The sequence below is a fragment of the Stegodyphus dumicola genome, chromosome 6, assembly GCF_044657685.1.
Source record: "Stegodyphus dumicola isolate Sdum_Otavi_A_Nest chromosome 6, ASM4465768v1".
In the NCBI taxonomy this organism is placed as follows: domain Eukaryota; kingdom Metazoa; phylum Arthropoda; class Arachnida; order Araneae; family Eresidae; genus Stegodyphus; species Stegodyphus dumicola.
Window position 1 is genome coordinate 27,599,520 of NC_140773.1, and position 21,998 is coordinate 27,621,517.

Below are 21,998 nucleotides of genomic sequence, written 5' to 3' on the forward strand. Positions count from 1 at the left end.
AGTAATTACGAGATGATAATACAAAAATCTATGTTTCAATCTTCATTATTTCAGTGTGTCAGCCGATGGACTAGGGCGTTAGGGAGGCATTGAAGAAAACCTACAGACGTAAACTTGTATCATGTCTTGTCCTAGCCATGGAAGGGGGAAGTCCTAGCCAGAAAGGGTATCATATGATTGAGAAACTGAAAAAAAAATAGATATGTTGGATGTTGTTTGGATGGATACCTCATTCTTGGAGTGAAATCGAGCAGATAAGCCCCGTTTGTTCCTGGAGAAAGTTGGTGGACCATTCAGGAAACTAATTTCATCAGGGGGGAGTTATCTCAATATTAAACTGAAACTGAATTAAGTAAGGTGTTCTAAAAAGCATTTCGCCCTTCTTGACTATTTGAGAGAACTAAAAAACTTAAAAATAAAATTATATAGAAAACTGTTTTCAACATCCCATTCTCAAAGAATCAAAAAGATACTCAACAGGAATTCAAACTCAGAAAAGAACTGAATTGAAAAAGCTTGCTTATGGCGTTAAAGAAGTAAATTAAAAACAGAAATTCTAGATTAATATTTTAATCTAGTCAAATTTTGCAGTGAATTATGCAAGAGGCCAGCTATAATTGTAAAAGATTTATTTAAAACACAATCATTTTCTGGAAGTTACAATGTTGGCCAAATCGTTAAAAAGTATGTTTGTGAAAAAAAAAATTGCAATTTTTGCGAAAAATATTTAAAGAAAACTTACGGCTTTAAAGGAACACACGAGGTTTCTAAATTGATACTGTTAGCAAAAAAATCGTAGTGCAATAGCACTACGAATTTTTTTTAAATAAAATAATAGAATAGAATGAAAACAATGTGTAATTCTATTTCCAATGTAAAAGCTGGAGAATAAAATATATATTAAAAAAAACTTAAAAGTGGCTAGTGCATTATATGTATGAAAGTTTTATAAAAAGTAAAATTAGAAACACAAGATTTAAAATGCTTAAATTCTACATACAAGAAAAAACTTAATGCAAGCATCCCTAAAAGCAGAAATACAATGGAAATCTCACCTTATAAATAAATGGAGTTGCAAAAATTATGAAACTCTTAAGCTTTCCTTCTGAGAACACGGGAAGCTAAACTAGAACTAGTTTGCCATTGAAGATCATTGCACAAAAGGATAGAAGAAACAAAAATTTCACTATATATATATATATATATATGTGTTTGTGTGTGTGTGTGTGTGTGTGTGTGTGTGTGATATGTTAATGCGCTGCTTGAAAACTGCGTAGTTAGAGAAATGACACTTGAATACAGACCTGGCCGCTTGGAATCATCATTTTATTCCATGATAGTGAACAGCAAATTATTTTTAGTAGACAAGCTGCGTGTCGATCATAGTTCAATACAATATTTTTTATGTATACGGGTTTTAGGTAAGGAGCAAAGGGGGACAATTAAACAAAGCAGCGGAGAGATGTTTTGCAGGGAAGGAAAAGCTGAAAAGAAGAATGACGTAATTGCTCGCTAACCAGTAGTTATACTAGGCAGGTACATATAGGGGTTGGACAAAAATATGGAAACACCTTTAAAAAACATGTTTCTTTGCTTAATATGGTGTAGGAAACCCGTTGGCATCCAAAACAGCTTGCAGTCTTCTCGGAATGGATAAATACAGTTCCTGTATGTTTGCCAAGGGAATATTATACCATTCTTCCTGCAAAAACGGTGGCAAGTTCAGATAACGATGTTGGCGGTGGATAACGAGAGCGCACTTTCTGTTCCAATGTAGACCAGAAAGGTTCGATAATATTCAGGTCTGGTGACTGTGGTGGCCAGGGGAGATAGGACAACTCATCCTCGTACTCAGAAAACCAGTCCTGGACAATGTGAGCTTGTGAACAGGGGCTTTGTTGTCTTGGAAGACACCATCACCATCGGGGAACAAAGTTTGTACCATGGGATGAACTTGATCGGCCAAAATGTTCACATAAGTCTTGGCAGTCATGTGCCCTGACACAGTTATCATGAGGCTAGCAGAGAATCACGATATGGCTGCCCAAACCATAACAGAACCCCCGCCATGTTTCACTCTTGGCAACAAGCAGTCTGTATTATAGGCTTGAGATGGCGTTCTCCAGACGTAAACTCGGCCAGAAGTGGGAAACAATGTGAAAGAAGACTCGTCAGACCATATTACTCGCTTCCACTGCTCTATAGTCCAGGCTTTAGGACTTAAACACCACCTTTTCCTGTTACGGGCATTAGCAACACTGATGAGTGGCTTCTCAATTGCAGCACAGCCAGCAATTCCCTGTTTATGAAGCTCCCTTCTAATTGTTTTGGTACTCACAGGGTTCGGTAACACAACATTCATTTCAGCAGCAACTTTTGCAGCTATGATCTTCTTATTTTTCGTCACAATTGCCCTTAATGATCGTCTGTCACGATCACTCAGAACACACTTTCGTCCGCGCTGTGATTTAGCAGATGATGTTTTCCGCTTTTCAAATATGCGGAATAAATCTTCGATACAGTACCTCTTGAAACACTAAACACCTCGGCTACCTTGCTTACGGAAGCACCTACCATACGTGCTCCAACAATTTGCCCACGTTCAAAGTCTGTCAACTCTGACATAATGCAATGACAACCTCACATAACAGTACTCCGACAACAACTGAACTGTTTAGAACATTTACGAAGTTGTATAGGTGGCGTCAGTAGTCAAAAACGCCAGCGCCACCAACATATTTCATTAAAATCAATCTTTCTTTTCAAACATGCATTTCACAAGGTGTTTCCATATTTTTGTCCATCCACTGTATGTACAGCTAAGCGCTGCGATTGGTTAATTTTAATTTTTAGTTCTCTTTGTAAGCAGTGTTATGTAATTTGGAAAGATCTCGAATTTGGGGGAAAATATGAACTTAGAGGGAGAACATCTAATTTAGAATAGTCAAATTTGAGGTGTTCACTAGTTGGAAAGAAATGTATTCTGAAAATGATGAAGAAAATCTCAATTCATTGAGCTTAATTTTAATTTCATATTCGGACATATGTTTAATTTTACCGCTATTGAATATCTCTCCAAATATTTTTATGGTAATTTACTTTCATATCATTCTTTTTAATCAAAATATTTTTTCAAATTAAAAAGAGGAATTTAGGCACTTTTTCTAATTTAATGCATAATTTATAGTTACATAATTATTTATTTATCTGGCATACATTATACAAAATTTCTCTGTCTAGGTAACGCTTTAATGCTTTTTTTTTTTTTTTTTTTTTTTTTCAGAAGGCTTTTTTTGTCACCAGGCCTTTTCTCCTTGAAAGGAGGATATATAAAATACAAAAATATGAAGGAAATTAATAAAAACTATTAACTAAATTGGAATAAACTTCTAACTTAATTGGCAATAGCCTTTAAAATTCCTAATTTTAAAAAATGCAACTCCTTCAAAGCATCTGTACTGACGTTACTCTTTCCCTATAAAAATCATAATACGAAAACTCTTGCCAATCTTTGTGCAGGATTAAAACAAAGGAGCCAAGCTTATAAATACTCCAGCCGCGATAAACGCACTCTCTTCCTATGCTAGCTCATGCTTAATTAACCCCTGTATCTTCGCTGACCTGTATTCTCCATTATTTAATATATATAACTGCGTATGTAAAATTGTGGGGCGCTATTAGCACTTCTAGCGTTGTACCAATCGAGAAACACTGGGCTTCTAAAACGTTGTTCAGAAATAAAAATGAATATTTAATCTTATGATGGCTACAGATGATTACAGCCGTGTTGTTATACATTGTAACGCCTTCACTATTCCATTCATGACTGCTAAATTAACTGGGATCCTCTCTCATCGTATCATGTAAATTATTGCAGATGCACACACACATGCACATATTGTTGCGAAACGCCCAACTGCGGTAAGATAGCTTCCACACAAAGCGGGATTAGGGTTGCCAGAAAGTAGCAGGGAAAGGAAAGGTTGCCAGATTTGACTCGAGGTCGCCCATTTGGCGACACTTGGCAGCAAAAATATACATAGAGAGAGATATAGCAAATGAAATTTACATTATGATAACAAGAATTCGAACTGGTGTTGATGTAGAAGATGAAGATATTGCCTGAATGATTACAAAGGAGTTGTAGTCACGAACCATTGATTTGTTTACTTTTCGCATATCATTCTTGAGAAATATACGCGTCCGTATTTCACGGTTATAATAAGTCATAGATTACATTAGGCTCTGCGGAGATGCAGTGGACAAGATGTTAACTGTACAGAGGCAAGTGTGAGAAGTGTTGAGTTTATGCCACTGATATTAGATTATGAATGGCGAAGATAGTCCATTTCTGAGCAGTGGGACTATAGTACTGCTTTACTATTAGTTTAGTTTGTTTAGATTTGTGTACGGCTCTTGAATATGATCTGCAAATTTATATCAAATATCTCGATCAATTTTTGTGGTACAGGAGTCACACTTTTCATATTTTATTTCTCATAACAAGTAAAATATTCTTCTAAGCGTAAGTATAGGGACTAGCGGAACGTATGCAAAGTTCTACTTAGTAATTTTTAAGAAATTAGTATATTAAATTTAAAATGCCAAAACATGAATTACCGTGTCTTCAAAACATTCTTGTTATTGGAAGTATACGTTTATGACCACCAGCTGAGAGGAAGAAAGCCTGGCAAGGACTTTCGAGAATAGGTACAGCCAAGCACCTTTGTAGTATCACGGGTAATTGAGGTATTGTTGAACCTAGCTAATTGTTGAGTTTCCGCTCCAATTTTAAGGGAAAAAAGCCCGTAGGAAGGTCTGAGGGTGTCCTACCCATCTTCCTTTATCACCAACCTTTTGAGAGGATTTAAAGCTAGTTGTGTGTTTTGAGTGCCCCCATACTATACGGGTGCAAACATCTGTGCCTTGTCCGGGGTTCAAACCCGGGCCCATCGGTCCTGCACTTAGTGTTTTTTTATCACTATATTAGTTGAGCGGCTTTGAGACAAGTAAAACAGAGTAGAGATTGTCTTTGAAAATCGGGCAATTGAGGCTTTCAAAAGTAAAAATGTTAGTTCAAATGCTTTTTCGAAGGCGTAAGGTATAAGGTCATTGGAAGTTCTGCCCATTAGCATTGTATTATTGAGTTTGTGAATTGCTGGAAATGATCCATTGTGGCAAAAATGCAGGGAAAATTTAAATTCACAATTGCACTTTTCGAAAGAAAGTGAAATTGTTGAAACATTATATTATGAAAGTGAAATTAATAAATTTAATCCAAACATACAGAAATAGTGGCGTTAGATTTCACAAAATTTCCGTCAGATTCTCTGGATTTGTTGAAGAATATCTCTGATCTTTGTTCTAAGGCGTCTATTCTTTATTGCTTAGTTTCTAAAGAGAATTGGATTATCGCGAACCTTTATCAGATGCATACCCTTTGTCAGATCACAATCAAAAATGAAATGATCTGGGTCACTCCTTTCTCTACTAACGCAGACATCAATGTGACATATGCCTCTGTCATGGAAGCAGGTAGGGAAAGTACCTGATTCAGAACAGGGTCATAGTGAAATGCCTCTTTATCGGTTTTCTAGAAGAATTTGTGAACTCTTCTGCATTGAAAGACTTTTATTGCTTAGTTTCTAAAGAGAATTGGATTATCGCGAACCTTTATCAGATGCATACCCTTTGTCAGATCACAATCAAAAATGAAATGATCTGGGTCACTCCTTTCTCTACTAACGCAGACATCAATGTGACATATGCCTCTGTCATGGAAGCAGGTAGGGAAAGTACCTGATTCAGAACAGGGTCATAGTGAAATGCCTCTTTATCGGTTTTCTAGAAGAATTTGTGAACTCTTCTGCATTGAAAGACTTTTATTGCTTAGTTTCTAAAGAGAATTGGATTATCGCGAACCTTTATCAGATGCATACCCTTTGTCAGATCACAATCAAAAATGAAATGATCTGGGTCACTCCTTTCTCTACTAACGCAGACATCAATGTGACATATGCCTCTGTCATGGAAGCAGGTGGGGAAAGTACCTGATTCAGAACAGGGTCATAGTGAAATGCCTCTTTATCGGTTTTCTAGAAGAATTTGTGAACTCTTCTGCATTGAAAGACTTTTATGAACACAGTGTATTTTATATTTATTTAAAACGATTAAAACATTTGAAATACAACAATTAATTAACAACAAGCAAAATTTTATTCAGCCCAGTAATAAAGGCTTCGGATATCTGAATTCACAGCTATATCTAAAAACAATACTCTTAAAAAATTATATTTTTTCAGCTAATGCTCTAATTAAGATTGTATAACTTCCATTATTTCAATATGTATAAGAATATGTATAAGAATCAGGTACTAGGAAAGGATTCTAAAAATATTTGACACACGTGTTCTCCTTATCCTTTTACTCAAGTGTCTGTTCTTACCTTTATCCACAAACCCTTTAAACTACTTAAACATCTTTACCAATACAGCTAAAAAAAGGACAGCAAAGCTTGTAAGCTCATTCTCCCATGTTTCTATTTTGTATTTCTGAGAACCCAAACGAAGCCCAGAAGCTGGCATCTCGATGACAAAAATGCCCGGATTACGTACAGGATGCGGAAAGATAGCTCGTCGACGTACTGAATCTAGAACTAAGAATTCCTTTCCAGAACTGAGCGACCTGAACTTTCGACGACTGATTACTCGAACGAATATCACTTCATTTCAGTTCTATTAGGAATACTGGTCTGTTCTTAATCGTCTTCATTATTAATACCATTATTATTTTCAGAGAAAATGTGCGTACGTTTTTGGCATTCGCACGTTTGCAAAAATGTTGTGTATATGTGAAACACCGAAATCTGGAGAATGTCGACTTTCACCGGTGAATGTCAACATTCACATAGTCTCTTGGTGTATGTCCGAAATATTTTCCAAATACTCTTATTTCTGACTTACACCGGTCAATGTCGAAATTCACCATGTACTAATGGTGAATGTTGAATATACAACAATATTATATTTCCTTCTCCGTAATTCAGTCGCGAATAAACGCACTTGAGACTTGAAATAAGAACTTAAGAACATGATAACCTAAAACACACAATACATTCAAAATGAGAAAGGAAAATAATAGAAGTTAAAAACTTACTTAATTATACAGTACGTTCTAAATGAGAAAATAAGATAACAGTCATAAAAAACTTACTAAATTATGTGATTCAAATCTTATTTATTGCAACAACTTAAACTATTATGGCACTTTATGACCTCTCTTTTCGACTTTCACCAGAGCATATCTGTGATTGTCGACATACACAGGTGAGGGTCCGAATATACAAGAATGTAGTAAAATATTCGGTCTTTCACCGACGTATTTGGTGAATATTGATATTCTCCGGTGAAAGCCGACATTCTCCAATTTCGGTCTTTCACGGTAACATATGCAAACAAATAAGCTACAACTAGTATTAAAATGCGTATTTCTGCCGAATGAAGTTAATAAATAATTTAAAATGGAAAAAATGCACAGTACAGCATAAGTAAAAATTTTAATAAGAAGGAAAGATTTAAATCAAGTTCTGAATCACATGAAAAGCAAGTAAAAAGAAATATATTTAGAAGTAAATTAAAATTAAAAACTCTTAACGCTTGAAATTAAGAATAGAGAAGGACAACTGAAAAAGAATGCATTTTGATATGATTTGGGGTGTGATCAGAGAGACCAAAAACGTTCAGAATCAATAGTGTTTCTGTTTTCAAACCTGGTTAATGTCTCGTTAATAATTAAATTTTAAAAGGAAATTTAGCTAATACAGAGGAGGGATTAGCTAATACAGAGAGAGATTCAGCTGGAGTTCATTACTAGAACTGGATTTGCTCCAGAGAAGCAATGCAGAACAGTATGCCTCAAACCGACAAGAAAAATGAAAATTTTGCTGCCACCTCTCAAAAAAAAGATTAAAATATTTTATAACAAATATAGCCAAATCAATTTCTTAAAGAAATTTTATCTAAAAATTTTGTGAGTAAAGTATAAAATACAAATTGCACGAAAAAAAATATCTGTTGAAAACTCAAACAAAATAATGTTATTTTTAGATTAAGAAAGCTGAACGATAAATTAAAAATTTATTAAACTAATATTTTCTACAGTTATAGAATTTTGTCGAAGAAAGGAGTTTGTAAAATTTTCTACAACACCCAGGAACTTCCATATAAAATTCAGGAAAGAGAAACAAAATTAACAAAACGATATTTACCTCTGAACTTTATGCAAAGTGTAACTTGTCGTATTGTACGCCATGTAACATAAGCGCTTTGAAATTTATTGTACGGTAGTACTGAAAACAAGCTTGAAAGACTTCCTTAACAATATATATTGAGAACCTTGCTTGTAGTTTTGAAAGATCCTTGATAAGAACTACGAATAAGGTTAGGCCTGTTTTCTTAAATCAAAATAACGCATATTTCTCTTCCCTTTCTCAGTTTATTGTTTTGAACATTGGCCAAAATCATCAATCCAAAAAGTTAACATCTTTATTCTTTTCTCTGTAATGCCCTCTTTATATGTGTAAATATGTAATGTTATTGCTGTTGCAAATCTATGTTTTTGTCATTTTGGATTGGCCATGATGGTTCAGAACAAAAGCTTTTCTAAACGAGTCACTTCATTAATTTTATTCTGTATTCACTAAGTTAATATTTTTTTTATTTTGCCAGCAATTTTATCAGTCTTCATATATTTTACATTTTTTGCGTAAAGGATAAACTTATTAAATATTCTCATCAAAGATACATGTGAAGTTACAATAAAAGAAATGTGTTCAAAAATTTCTTACATACACGCTCGAACTTATGAGTAGCATTTGTATGTTTGATTCCAGCAACGATTTTTGGTGCAGAAAAATGTCATTCGCAATAAGGATAATCATTTTATTCATTCAGATTTTTTCTTTTTTCTAAAGATATAAATATGTTTAGCCCAAAGTGGCGTTGGTCCAATAATTTCGGAAACGTGTATGTGTCTGTAAATGAAAAAAAGAAACATCCGTTTTGGCGTAATATAAAATTTGAAGGCTTTCAGATCTTTTTCAATATATATATTGTTGTATCATAAATTATAATACGACGTTTAGCTTAAGAGAGCTTCTCCTGACGCATGCGCCGTTCGCGTTTATCCGCGCGGTGATGAATGATGACGTAACTGTTTATTACGTATGTATGTATATGTATACCATTCTTACTTCTTCGCCTTTTTTCTCTGCTGTACGCAACTATGTTTAAGTTAATTTCTGTCATTAAAAATGTTCATTGATATTACAATCTATTTAGGCTTATTTATTTCTTTAATGGTTATGGGCCCAGGAATGTTTCAACTGTGCCTAATTAGCAAAATATTTATTTTAAAATGAACATTTTGAAGTTTTCGAGCATTGAACTCTTAAGCCTAATTCAGTGCAAGAACTGTTACGTCTAATCAACGGTAAGAACTGATCAGCGTTCAGTTAAGCCTATTTTTATATTGTTCAATCTTGTTTTTTGGCTGTGAGAGACTGTATTACATTATGTCGCATTTGACTACTATAGATAAGCTCGGAAAAGATAATTTTGACAGTTGGAAATTACAAATAGAAGCAGTATTGATTAAAAACGACCATTGGGATTATGTAACCGGTAAAGTGCTAAAACCTGCTGAAGGAACCGAAGACGAAAAGAAATGGCTCCAAGCTGATCAAAAAGCTCGCGCAGATATAATTCTTGCTATTAATCCTAGTGAACTGTGTCATATAAAGCATTGTGTGACATCAAATGCTGTGTGGAATAAACTCAAAGCCGTATATGAATCGAAAGGACCTGCGAAGAAGGCTACATTATTAAAACAGCTTTTATTTAGAAAAATGGTGGAAAGCGAAACGATGTCTGAACATTTGAATAATTTCTTCGAAATAGTTGATAAGCTTAAACAAATGGAAATTGACATAGCTGATGATTTATTATCGATTCTTCTGCTCTATAGTATTCCAGAAAATTTTGAAAATTTTAGATGCGCCATCGAATCAAGAGATCAGTTACCTAGTCCCGAATCTTTGAAAATCAAAATGTTAGAAGAATGGGAAGCAAGAAAAGGGAAAACGTCTCAAGATTCACAGAATGCATACTATACTGATTATAAAAGAAGAAATCAAGAACAGAAGAAAAATGAAAAATGGAAGGTGAATTCAAACAAAAATTTTCCAGCTGAAAGAAATTTTCGAAATTTGAAGTGTAATTACTGCTCGAAAATTGGGCACAAGGCATCTGAATGCAGAAAGAAAATAGCTGATAGAAAATATGCGCAATCAAATAAGAGAAATCAAGGTTCTATGATGACTTCTCATTACGAAGAGCAGATTAGTTTAGCAGTAAACAATGCTTATCAGAAGACCTCCTCATGGTGCTTAGATAGTGGCTGTACATCTCACATGTGCAATGACAGAAGGTTATTTTCAGAATTTCACCCTCGAACGAATTCAACCATAAAGTTAGCAGTTGACAAAACATCAAAAATTACAGGAATTGGAACTGTCCTTAGCACAGTACCTAACGGAAATAAGACAATTAAACTTACGCTCAAAAATGTGTTATGTGTTCCGGAATTAAAATGTAATTTGCTGTCAACATCTAAAGCTACTGCAAATAATCGTTCAGTGATTTTTACAGAACGACATGCTAGAATAATAGAACCAAATGGATCTATACTAGTGCAGGCTGTTCGTCATGGTGATCTTTATTATATACATCCAAGCACTGAAACAGCTGCAATAGCACAGGTAAGTGATTTTGTAAAGTGGCATCTTAAATTAGGTCATTTAAATGAGTCTGATTTGAAAAGACTTAAGTCTGATAACATGGTTAGAAATTTAAATTTTAATAACACTGAATCTCTAAAAGACTGCAAAGTCTGTATCAGAGGTAAACAAACTGTGCAACCTTTTCAAAAAGAATCAAAATTTCAAAGTGATGAATTACTGTACTTGATTCACTCAGATTTGTGTGGACCTATGAGAGTCCCATCCCATGCTGGTTCGCGTTATTTTGTTACTTTCATAGACGACAAATCGCGTTATGTCGAAGTCAGTTTTCTTAAAACTAAAGATGAAGTGAAAAATGCATTCATTAAATACAAAGCTGCGGTCGAAAATCGTCTAGAAAGAAAATAAAAATCCTTCGGACTGATAACGGTCTCGAATATCGCGGAGAAGAATTTAATAAATATATTCAAGAATGCGGGATTAAACGAGAATTCTCTGCACCAATGACTCCTCAACAGAATTCGAGAGCTGAACGCATGAACCGCACTTTAACTGAAATGGCCAGATGTTTGTTACTACAAAGTAATCTTTCCGAATCCTTTTGGGCTGAAGCGTTGAACTGTGCTGTTTATATTCGTAATCGTTGCCCGAATCGAAGCCTGGGAGTAAACAAAACACCTTATGAATTATTTTTTGGCATCAAGCCAACTGTATCTCACTTCAAAGTATTCGGACAGAAATGTTTTGTACTCAATAAAAGGTCTAAGGGGAAATTCGATCCTCGATCAGAAGAACATATATTTGTAGGATACTCAAATGAATCGAAAGCATACAGGCTGTGGAATAAAAATTCCAGAAAAATCGTTATAAGCCGAGATGTTAGATTCATTGATGAATTTGAAAACTGTACTAATTATGATAAAGATTTAGAAGTTTTATTTCTCGAAAATATTCCTGATAAAAAGAAGGAAGAACCTCTGAATGTAAATCAATTATCGGCTGATGAAATAACGGAAGACCCCTCAAATATGGCAGAAGCATCTGCTGAATCATCTGATAATGAAGATTCTGATTCCGAAGCACTACCTGAAATGCAGATTAAAAGGGGGGCAGGTCGTCCAAAGAAAGTCAAGACTGGGAAGCCAGGAAGACCAAGAAAGGAGTACCAAAATATAAACATAGAAAAGGAAGAAGCACAAATTGCTGAAGAAGATACAAATCCGACATTAGAAGAAGCATTAAATGGAAGTTATGCTGAAGAATGGCATAAGGCTATGCAAAGTGAGTATGAAGCACTTGTTAAAAATGGTGCATGGAAATTAGTAAAGCGACCACACAACAAAAAGGTAATAGGATGTCGCTGGGTTCTTAGAACGAAATATAATGCAGATGGAACAGTTCAAAAGAGAAAAGCTCGATTGGTTGCTAGAGGATTTGCACAGGAACCTGGAATTGATTTTAATGAAACCTTTGCTCCGGTAGCCAGAGCAAGTTCTATAAGAACTGTGATTGCATACAGTGCTGAACAAGACCTCATGTTATATCAATTAGATTTTGTTATGGCTTATGTTAACGGTGATTTAAAAGAAGAAATTTTCATGGAACAAGCTAAAGGTTTTGAAGACCAAAATAATCCTGATTATGTTTATGCTTTGCAAAAGTCTCTTTATGGTTTGAAACAAAGTGGAAGACAGTGGTATGAAAAATTAGACAAAAAACTCAAAAACTTTGGATTACAACCATTACAATCAGATAAGTGTGTATACAGGATGAAAACATCTCAAGGTGAGTTAATTCTAATTTTATATGTGGATGACTTAATAATAGCAACAAATAGCTGTGATTTATATACTGAACTTAAAGGTTATCTTTCTAAAGAATTTCATGTTAAAGATTTAGGCAAACTTCATTATTGTCTTGGAATAGAATTTAATCAAGATGTAAATAATAATTCTATTAGTTTATCTCAGCAGAAATATGTTGATAATATTCTACGAAGGTTTAATATGCAAGATGCAAAACCAGTAGCAACTCCTTTAGATCCTAGTATAAAATTAAGTAAAATGTGTCCTTCTGAAACTGAAAAGGAAGAAATGAACAATGTACCTTATCGCCGTCTAATTGGTTCGCTTATGTATCTTTCTGTGTTTACTAGGCCGGATATTACATATGCCGTCAGTCACCTGAGCCAATTTAATAACAATCCTGGAAAATTACACTGGTTGGCTGCAAAGCGCGTTTTTCGATACTTAAAAGGAACTAAAAATTATTGTTTAAAATTTCGAAAGACTGGAAAAGCACTTATTGGATATACCGATGCCGACTGGGCGTCTGATGTTAATACTAGAAAATCGTATACAGGTTACCTATTCAAGCTAGCTGGAAATCCGATAACATGGGAATCACGAAAGCAACAAACTGTTGCATTATCAAGTACTGAAGCAGAGTACATCAGTCTTTCAGAAAGTGCCAAAGAAGCAGTTTATTTACGTCGTTTTCTTAAAGAATTAAATTTTACTGCTGATTATCCAACCATTATATATTGTGATAATCAAGGTGCACAGAAGCTTATGAAAAATGCTGTTTATCACTCACGCACTAAACACATAGATATTAGATATCATTTCATTCGTGAAATTTATGAAAGAAATGAAATAGACGTTAAATATGTGCCAACAAGAAAATGCCTGCTGATGTACTGACAAAAACATTGACTGCTTCGAAACATTCTAAGTGCTGTAAATTAATTGGAATAACTATAAATGATTAATGTTTATTTTTTTTCAGCCGCCAAACGTCGAAAGGGGGGATTGTTGTATCATAAATTATAATACGACGTTTAGCTTAAGAGAGCTTCTCCTGACGCATGCGCCGTTCGCGTTTATCCGCGCGGTGATGAATGATGACGTAACTGTTTATTACGTATGTATGTATATGTATACCATTCTTACTTCTTCGCCTTTTTTCTCTGCTGTACGCAACTATGTTTAAGTTAATTTCTGTCATTAAAAATGTTCATTGATATTACAATCTATTTAGGCTTATTTATTTCTTTATATATATATATATATATATACACTTTTGCTACTTTGGAACATCTTGTTGAATAGTCAAAAGAATTTAAAAATCGTTTTCAACTACAATACGAACTACCCTGTTCTGGATGATGTCACAAGAGACTGTGCTATCTCCATTTAAATGCCAAGTTAAATTACAGTGTGACATGACACTTCCGCGAGCTTTTCACTTCAAATATGCTGTAATTCTAGATAGAAAAAGTCAGTGCATCCATCTACTAGAATTTGATTACTAAAGCGCGTCCTTACATAATCAAAACAATTTCATAATCAAAACAAAACAATCAAAACACATAATTTATTTCCTGGTATCTGCTACCAGCATCTACCTGAAAATGCGTTCTGATATTTGGGTATTCAGGCAGTTTTCCAAGTTAACATACTGTAGTATGTTAGATATAAATTTCTAAAATAGTTTATAGTAAGCTGTCAAACTCCGAAGATGGATAGCTTCGACGTTACCAGTTAAAAAAACGAATGGTTTTAAGGAACACTAGAATTTGTACAACTAACATATTTTTAGATTGCAGTCATAAGTCTGCAATCTAAAAATATGTTAGTTGCGTTAAGGCTTGTTGAAATACAGACCGTGAATTTATTTGTATAACCTTATGTAATTTTTAAAATATTCTAAGTATAAAAACTGTTAAACTGTTTCAAGCAAGAAAACTGTGTCTTTTGAGAGGTTTATATTGAAATCCAGAGCATAAAATATTCTTTTTTCTTTTTATTCCAAACCGCTATTTTGTTTAATGAGATACGGTGGTCCAAAAAACGGCAAAAAGGCACCAGACTTGGTCGATGATGAGTATTATAAAAACGTGGAATAAAGTGTGTCATACTTTTGTTTAATGAGATACGGTGGTCCAAAAAAAGGCAAAAAGGCACCAGACTTGGTCGATGATGAGTATTATAAAAACGTGGAACAAAGTGTGTCACACTTTTGTTTAATGATATACGGTGGTTAAAAAAAACGGCCAAAAGGCACCAGACTTGGTCGATGATGAGTATTATAAAAACATGGAATAAAATGTATACAATTTTTTCGAATAAAGTGTGTCATAATTTTGTTCATCTTTCTCTTGACAGTCTATTTCAGATAATTTTAATTGAATTGCTTAAAATAAACTATTCTGAACTGTGTTTAAACATGGTATCAAGCTTTTATTTTTTTTTAGAACCTAAGGTTGAAGTGAAAAAATAATCCATAACTTAAAAAAGTATCCCGAAGAAGTAGGTTCACGATTCCTTGCGACTATATGATTGTGAGTCTAATTCTTTGGGACTAAGTGATCGTGTATCACGTGAATGCGAGGTTCTCTCATTGGTCATTGTGTCTAGTTTCACTAGAGTCTGGGGAACTCAACATCATAACTACACCGGCTTTAAAGCGCTTGTATTCAAGGCGCATTACAATTAATTATGTTACACTACGAGTATTCGGAAACTAAGTACCGTTTTGAAAAAAAAAGTAGTAAAACAATTTTTTCGAATCCAATTTTATTTTTACATGAAAATACATGTCTTAATCTATTTTTCAACCTAATTTCCGCCAACGATCAAACACTTGTCATAGCGGGTGACCAGTTTTTGTATACCATCGTCAAAGAAACTTCCCGCCAAGTTCGATAACCACGACTCCACAGCATTTTTCGTGTCATCGTCAGATCCAAAGCGCTTGCCACCAAGCTCGCGCTTCATGTGCAGGAACAAGTGAGAATCGGACGGCGCCAAGTCCGGGCTGTACGGCGGGTGATTGAACTGCTCCCAATGAAACTGTCGAATTAATGATTGAGTGACACCAGCAGTATGGGGGCCGAGCATTGTCATGGAGCAACACAATTCCTTTACTGAGCATTCCTCTTCGTTTGTTTTGAATGGCACGCCTTAGTTTTGTTAAAGTCTCACAATATCGTGCCGCATTAATCGTTTCACCTCTGGGAAGAAATTCAGTAAACTAAAAGCCTTTCCTATCCCAGAAGACAATGCACATGATTTTTTGTGATGACATTGTCACTTTGAACTTTTGTTTTTTTCGGAGAATGAGTGTGTCTCCACTCCATCGATTGTTGTTTCGATTCTGGTGTGAAATGACACACCCAAGTTTCATCACCTGTCACAATTTGGTTTAAAATGTTTTCTCCCTCATCACTGTACCGCGTGAGAAATGTCAGGGCACTACCAAGTCGTTTTGTTTTGTGAACATCAGTGAGCATTTTTGGAACCCATCGGGAACACAGTTTGCGATAATTCAAGCGGTCAGACATAATTTCGAACAAAACAGTACGTGAAATTTGTGGAAATGCCTCTGAAAGAGTTGTCGTTGTGAAGCGTCTGTTCTCATGAATTGCTTCATCAACTTTCCTTACCAAATCATCGGTGACAACAGAAGGCCGACCACTCCGAGCCTCGGCGTGGACATTTGTTCGACCTGCATTAAACATTCTTACCCACTTTCTCACCATTCCATCACTTATCGCGTATTCACCGTAAACTTCTGTCACTTGACGATAAATTTCGGCCGGTTTAACATTCCTCGCGTTCAAAAATTTAATCACGGCACGAATCTCACAGTCAGCGGGAGAACTAATTGTCTTAAACATTTTGAATGTGCACAGCAAACTGAAAACACAACATAGAGCAACCAAAATGGCGACAATTGAAAGTCAGTGAACAAGAAAGACTAGTGCGCATGCGCGGGACGCCTACCACAGCGCTAGAATGAAACGGTACTTAATTTCCGAATACGCTACGTATATTACATTATATTGCATTGTATACATTATAAGCTAATGTAATATAATTATTATATTATGTAACATATCATTATGTTATATAGCATTATATTGTATTGTATTGTATTACATAAGATACAACTTATAATTGTGTTAGTCTTAGGGGTACCCGATCAAAATGTTTTGAAGATAGTTACTTTAAATAAAGACTGATATCTTAGAATTGTGGTTGAAATTAAGCTTATGAACGAATTCCCGATTAGGTTCATTTCATTGTTCTACTTATTTCACTTGTTTTTAATTACAGTTCTTTTAATTGGATATATAAGAAATAATTGCTGTTAATGAATGCAGAAAATTTTAATTTATTGAAATAATAACCAAATAACAGGTAGCGATCTTCGCACGTGTGTGAAGTGTATGCCCTACAAATAAAAGTTGAGTGCTCTAAAATAGTTTAGAGTGTTTTAGTATTACTTATGTTAGGCAGCTGAATAAATTAACTATTGTTATATATGTTCCTAATAATTAATTGTTTTGTCCTCGTGTGATAGCTATACAAAGTCTTGACATCTGATTGAAAAATACAACGATTGAAGATTTATACGGTATTATAGCGAGATATTTTCTAAAATGCGACAAGCACAGTAAATTATTTATTTATTTGTTCTTTTTCTCTGTGAAGCCTTGTGATGCCAAAGAATACTCGGCTGAGCTGAGGACAGTGATTGATTTTTTTGCTTGGAAGTGTAAAATTCCGTACAACGTTCTGCTAATTAGGTAAAGGAATTTGGCAAGTAACCCTTATCATCCAGTACCCGCATTTATCATGGAAAAGAAAAGTAAAAATAACTCTTAGTTTTTGAAAAAATGCAACGCAAGATCATTTCCCTCAATTTTACACAGTTCAAAATGGAAAATGAGGTTTGAACATTTTGTTCACCAAATCTAAATTTCAGTTTACAAAATTACGTTTGTGATAGATGTCATAATATATGGAAAGCGGTTACCGATGCCAAAGGAATATGATTTGTTGCAATGCCTTTTCCACATTCCGCGACACTTTAATTGCTGTTTGAACGCTGGAATCTATCGGCTGATTCTTGCACCATCTTTGGAAGAAGCTGTGCAAAACTCTGAGATTTTTGCTTTACCGACAGCTGATAATTTAAGTCTTCTATAAATATTAAATAGAAGTTTACGCTTAATTTAAAAAATAAAATAATGTCGTACAATATTTTGATAGCTAATACATTGGCGTTCACGATATCAGGCTTCTTTTTGAAATCAAGATCACGCCTTGGGTTTACCATGACATTGATTTTTGTTCTGCGGACAGACTTAACGTCGCGCACGTACAGAAGAGCTATGGGCTATAATCACATGTTTCCGCTAGTGTTATGTTTCTAAAGATTAGAGAAATGTCTATTTTGATTCGATGATGGGAAAGAACTACATTGTAAGACTGCATTTTCTTGAAAGATTTTACTTTAGTATTGGTTAGCACCATAAGCAAGGGTGGATTCATAGAATCATGCCAAATAACAATCGCAGGCAAACTGAATTGTCATTAGATTTGACAAATCAAAAATCAGCATGCCATTGAATTTATCAAAAAATAAAAATATTGCGATTATTTAGTTTGGTATCTTTTACGAAAAATAGCTGCTCTATTTGCTGATTCGGATTTAGAATCTAACTCATAGAAATGTTATTCCTCGCAATTTGGAAAGAATGTTTCATCTAGAGCCGCGAATTTCGTTTTCGAATTTCAAAACATTTGGTTTTAAATTTAAAAACTTTAAAAATTTACATTCTTCGAAATGAAGTTTTTATCAATAAAATTTGCTTTAGAAGTATTCTCTGAAGACTGAAGTGAAACAAATGTATAGAGTGCTTCAGAGTTTTTAAAAGTGACTGTTTCTGTTACAGTTTCTGTATTTTAATTCACTTCAATGTAATGCTTTCAATTTAAAAAATAATGGTATGGTGAATCTGTCAGTGTTCCTTAGAAATACTCCTAAGAGAAAATCTGATGGCAAATTGCTTCCATGATGCACTGTAACGTTTTATTTAAAGTAACCAACTACCTTTCTATTAACTCATTTCTCTCCTGCCTATTTTTCTTTCGGCTTTTTCTAAAATGTAAATGAAGCACAGTTTTAAAGCACGAGTAGAAATGTTTAGCTGTCTTACGCTGCTGACAAGTATAGAATGTTTATCTATCGGTTAAGCCAAAAGGCTGCGGTGGCTTCTCTAGTGCGCGACGGAATTGTGTTGCTCATACCTTTGGTGAGAGTGTACGTTTTGTTTGATTCATCGCTTGTAAGATTTAAGACTAGGCTGACGAGAAGATGTCTTCTCTGATCTACAGATTCTGGGCATAATTAATTTCTGTGCTTACTCAAGTTTATATTTGGCTTTTCTTAGTGTTACGCAAGCACAGCTAAATGCAATTTGTATGGTTTTAGGTTTTTCGAAATTCTACAAATCATAGAATAAATACTTGCGACTCGCTTTCCACCTTGTGTATTTTCTGGTTCTGGTTTGATGATGATAACTCGCCTGATCATAATAAGGTTGAAACAAAGTTTTAAATAAATTTAATGGAGTTAAAAAAAATATTTATTTGAACAGTATGCAATCGTTCCGTGCGCAAAATGCACAACGGTACACTTCTTATGTTAAGTACCAGCTATTATTCTCGAAACTCACGTTTTGTCTGTATCACTTTTGTGTTCAAATCAATTTTCAAACTGTTACCGCCATGTATCATAAAAAAAATCGGAAAGGTTTCATAAAATTCAGTTCAAAAATAATATCACAAAATAATTTTAAAATGAGCATATCCTTAGAATTTCCGATACACAGTCTCACGCGCTGGAGATAAAAATGTTTACCCCCCCAATAGAGTGTTGCCATTGCTCGCTTTTAAATGGTTTAGTTTGTCAATCAAAAATTCGTTAAAAGTTTTACAAGATATGTTAAAAGTTTTCCTTCTGTACGCACAGAACAATTGAATGAAAAAACATTTATAGGTTACTATAGGTTACTCTGAACCTTCTTTATTTATAGTAGATGGCAGCTCAACACAAACTAGTCCATATATTTTAGCCGTGTTTAGTTTTTTAAGACCCTCATTTTTCAAAGAAATCTTCCAGATTTTTTTAGGGTATAAAAGGAATTGTTTGAAAAGAAAATTCTATGTTATTTTTTGGTTGTATGCTAATCTTCCTTATTCTATATTAGTTTTAAATTTTTACCTCGAAATCTTGCCTAAAATCAAACGGCGAACCCTAGGTGTGCCCAGACCGCGCTCACCGGTCATTTAGGACAACTGAGAGTCTGTATTCTTTGTTTCTCCGCACCTCATCGGTCAGTTCATTGACAAGAATGCTCGTTTCAGCACTCTTTTCGAAGCTCTATTCAATCAGTGGGCCCACTTTGGGCACACCCACAGAATTAAAAGATAAGTGCTATCTTCACAAAATTTTACTTGTGTACTCCTCTAAGCCTAATTAGACTGCCTACCTTTTTTTTTTTTTTTTTTATCAAAACTCCAACCTTAAAACGTAGCATGCCGGAAAGGGTTAAACAGAGAAAGATATGGCGTACGAGTGAAAGGTGAGGAAGTAACATTAAATAATTTTTAGGATATAAAAAAATATTTATTAAGACAAATAATCTTTCAAATAGAAAAGTAATAACAGTTCCATTGCCGCTGATTTTTAAGAAAGGTAAAGAAATAACCACAGTTGTAGCAAGATTTAGATGAAAAAATAAGCTGTAAATTTTTAATTTACCAATGGTGTATTTTTAATTATGGCAAAGCACACTAGGGCTATCTGTCTAAGGAGAGGAATGCCTTCGTGGAGGACTTTCTAAGTAATTTACCAATGGAAACAGAAGAATATGGCGTACAAGCGAAAGATGATAAGTCACATTAAATAATCTGCAGAAAGTTAAAGCTTTCTTAAGATACGTCATCTTTTAAATAAATATGTAAGTAACAATGTCGCTGATCTTTGAGAAAGATAACGAATTTACCACAGTTGTAACAACATTTAGGTAAAAATAAACTGTATATATTTTTGTTCATCAATGTAGACTAAAATAAAAGATTATGAATACATTACAAGGGTGAAAATTACAATTTTACCTTGATACAAAAAATCGTGTACAGAGTGATGGCGATGTTAATGAAAAAATTTTGTCATGCAGTGAAAAATACGATATGATTGTAGCTTAAATAAACAAAGTAATATAAAAAAAGCCAAAAAAAAAATTCTGAAAGATTTCAGATTTTACATTATGCCCAAAGGGGCGTTTTTTAACGTTTTTTGTATAACCTTTATTTATTAGATATCATGTTCTTAGCATTTAAACCGTAAAATTCAAGTCAACAGCAATATCGCAAAATAATTTTAAAATAAAGATAACTTCAGAATTTCGGATAAACAGTTAGTCTTGCATGCTGGAGATAAAGATGTTTTTTATTTCGTACAGGGTTGCCATTGCTCGCTTTGAAATCGTTGAGTTTGTTAATCAAAAATTCGTTAAAGTGTTACAAAATACGAAATAGATAACTAAAGAAATTCTATATTAAAAATTAGGGCTTTCAGATGCCCATATTCGGTGGAGGATTACATTATTCAAAATTTGATGGTTCTAGGTAGCATTGTTTAATCACAATGCGGGAAACATACATAGATTTATGCAGATTCTTCATTATTTAATTCCTTTAAATATAACACAGGGCTCTAATATTTGGTGGCAACAGTATGAAAAGGGAAACGGACATTTAAAGTTTTCAACGTAAAATGCCAAAACGAAATTAATAGCCCTTCTTGGCTGACGCCCTTTGGGCGAACACGTAAAAGAAGAAAATTTGTCGACGAGATAAATTAATAGTTCGTTATATGCCCTTCAAAGTAATTGACATTTGCCGATATTCTAAAGAGGCCATATTCTAAAAACTGCTGAGTAGTGGCAATTCTTTGCCAATATTAAAATGAAATCTTAAAATGAAAGCAAACGTTAGAAAATATAACAGCAAACGCTAGAACAGCATGCTCACGTTAATGGAAACACGTTTGATCAAATAAATTCCAATCAAATGATTTAATTCACATTTAATTATTAAATTTGGAAGATAGTATTATATACATAAAATATTTAGCACATTTATACTTTCTTTACCTTCAGATATACCTAAAATGTTTGTATATTTATGACTTTATGAAATAATAATGTAATTCCTTGTTTGAACTGAAATTTGCTATGAATTATGTATTAATATTTTGCAAAACACTTTAATTTTTGCTTTTATAGGACCATTTTTTAAAACAAATCATAAAATTTATTGTTTTAGAATAAACGTTAAGTTCA

The 21,998-nt window shown here is 34.0% G+C and overlaps 1 protein-coding gene across 1 annotated transcript in view; it reads right to left on the reverse strand.

The window, feature by feature from the left end:
- The window catches only part of LOC118194156 (epithelial sodium channel subunit alpha-like), a 120,687-nt gene that overhangs the window by 98,481 nt on the left and 208 nt on the right, over window positions 1-21,998 (reverse strand). The gene's annotated exons all lie outside the window — the stretch shown is intronic.